Source organism: Stomoxys calcitrans, chromosome 1 (genome assembly GCF_963082655.1).
Source record: "Stomoxys calcitrans chromosome 1, idStoCalc2.1, whole genome shotgun sequence".
NCBI lineage: Eukaryota > Metazoa > Arthropoda > Insecta > Diptera > Muscidae > Stomoxys > Stomoxys calcitrans.
The window spans coordinates 126,370,816-126,373,739 of record NC_081552.1 but is presented as its reverse complement, the minus strand read 5'-3'; positions in this window follow the sequence as shown (position 1 = coordinate 126,373,739).

Sequence of the window (2,924 nt, the reverse complement as noted above, 5' to 3'; positions counted from 1 at the left end):
GCCAAATGTGTCTGATAATGTAGACGGTCATATACATGAGTTTTTCTCACCCGCCCCCCATATGGAATCAGTCTCCCTTTAAGTCACGTATTTATCATAAAAGTATTTACAAATAATACCCCATATGTCAAGACGTGACAATGAATTTTATGACTCGTATTGCTCTCCTCGATTTTAACAAATTGTAAAAATATCACTAAAAGCCAAAGGTCTTTGGAATCCCTGTCGAGTGGCAATAAACAGCTTTTCCATCTGAGCCGACAATGAGCTGCAAATCTTGCCCCCTTCGAAACAACAAATTCACATGATTTCACCCAGTAGGCCACGTCGTCAAGATGTCTTAGAAGAAGGATGCATGACCTTGTTAAATTGATTAAGACATAAACTTGACAGCCCATACGTATCGATGATGACATTTTCATATAGTCGTCGCAAAAATCATGCATGAGATATAATGCGACATTTTGATCAAAGATGTCGCCGATGACTATATAGATGACAAAATCCCAAGTGCAAGTGTGCCTTCAATATCGAAAAATTTGTTATTGATGATGATTATTTTTATTAAAATAACATTTTTACATAAGAAAAAAATTTAATTTTTGTAAGACATTTTTTTAATTTTGGTTCTCCTTTTATATCCGGGAATTTTGTTTATGGCTGGCGTTAGTTTTCTCAATTAATAAATACAGTTTTCGCATATTCACATAGCCGTAATAGACAAGGCGTTGGATGTTGGAGTATCCAACGCCTCGTCTATTACGGCTTCTATTAAAAAATTGACATTTATGAACATTTAAATACGCGTATACTTAGCACACCCGCTTTGTAGAAAAAATCTATGAGAACACAAGGTCTGCAGCTTGGTCAGGCTCCCAAATGTCGGAATATTTTGACACATGTACTGGAGTTAAACAAGGCTGTTTATTGTCGCCAACCCTCTTTGCCATTTACCTTAATGATTTACATGAACACTTGGAGGGAGGACTTCAAGTGGATCAAACTAACATTCGTCTATTAATGTACGCGGATGATATAATAATAATGTCTGATAATCCGAGAACTTTACAACAAATGATCTACAACTTGGAATCTTACTGTGATAAATGGGGAATGGAAGTTAAACAGATAAAATCTGAGATAATGGTATTTAGGAAAGGCGGAAAACTTTCCACAAACGAAAAATGGGCATACAAAGGCGAACTGATCAGAATAGTAAATGAATACAAGTACCTGGGTCTGATACTAACTCCGAAATTATCATTTACTAAACACCTGTCAAAGAAAGAAGAAGCTGCAAAAATTGCTCTTAATTCCACATGGAAACATTTTATTGCTAAACCATCCGTTAACCTAACCTCGAAGTGGAAAATGTTTTTAGCCGTTTGTCGCTCTATACATAGCTACGGTGCGCAGATATGGGGAAATTCCTACTTTAATGAGGTGGAAAAACTCTACCGATACTTTATTAAAAAAATATTGAAACTTCCAGAGGCCACTCCAAACTATGTAATCGCTCTAGAGACAGGATACGAACCTGGTTACATATATACTTATTCTTTGCACTTACAATACTTGTCGAAAGTGTTATTCGATCTCGAGAGCCACAGACTGCCATATATACTAGCCGAAAAACTTGGAAACAAAAATCTAGCCTGGTTTAACGATTATAGTACCCAACTCTCGTTGCATAACATAAATAGTAATAATGTAAAAATAAATAAAAAATCTTGGATGAGTGCAGCACAGCAACTTTTAATGGACATGAAAGCCAATACGTTTAATGATCACTTACAAAAAGCGCAGCAAAGTGAAAACAGAATATATAAATACCTCGATTACAATGTTGGCCCCATGTATTGCACAGAAAAATTCAGCCAAGAACAAATAACTTTGATTCTGAAAGCTAGAGGTGATCTAATGTGGTTGAACTTTAATAAATATAGGACCTCGAATGAACAAAGATGTTCATTGTGTAATTTGGGAGAAGCAGAAAATTTAGTCCACTTCATTGGCCGCTGTCCAGTATTAGCAAATATGAGAGTTAGACATTTTAATAGAACTCTATTGGATCAAACCGAAATTATTAGCATACTAAATGGTGGTGAAGGTTTTTGCTGGGTGAATTTACTAAACTTCTTAAAGGAAGCAAGAAAATATAGACATATGTTAATAGAAGAGTTTAATTACTAATTAAGAATAAAATTAAACAGAAAAATATAATAACTCAATACTCCGGCAGACGGTTTAATTATAAACCATGCTGTAAAATTCTTTATTATCAATAAGATATTTTTTGTAAAATTGTTTTATACATATTATAACGTTATATGAAATAAAGAACCATTGAATTGAATTGAATTGAATTGAATTACTTAGCACAAATTTATGTATGACCATATGTTTCTAAGTTTTTTGTTCTATTATTCGTTTTCACTTTTGTAAATTAATGTGTTAATACTCAAATGACTTATTATTATATTTGGTACAGTTAGCTATCTTTCTCTAAATCAACAAAACAAAGTTCTTGTCAGATGACGGTTTATGGTACTTGGTCTGCTAAGGTGTCCGCTACAAAGTAAATTGTTTAAATTTTGAACGAGAGAAAGAGAGAATAAACAAGTAAGAAGGCGTTAAGTTCGGCCGGGCCGAACTTTGGATACCCACCACCTCGGGTATATATGTGAACCACATTTCGTCAAAATCCAGTGAAAAATGCATACCTTATGCCCCATAGCAGCTCTATAGATATCATCCGATTTAGACCAAATGCTTATAAGTACAAGTCATTGTTCAACCGAGAGATCGGTTTATATGGCAGCTATATCCAAATCTGGGCCGATCTGAGCCAAATTGAAGACAAATATCGAAGGGTCCAACACAAGTCATTGTCCCAAATTTCGGCGACATCGGACAATAAATGC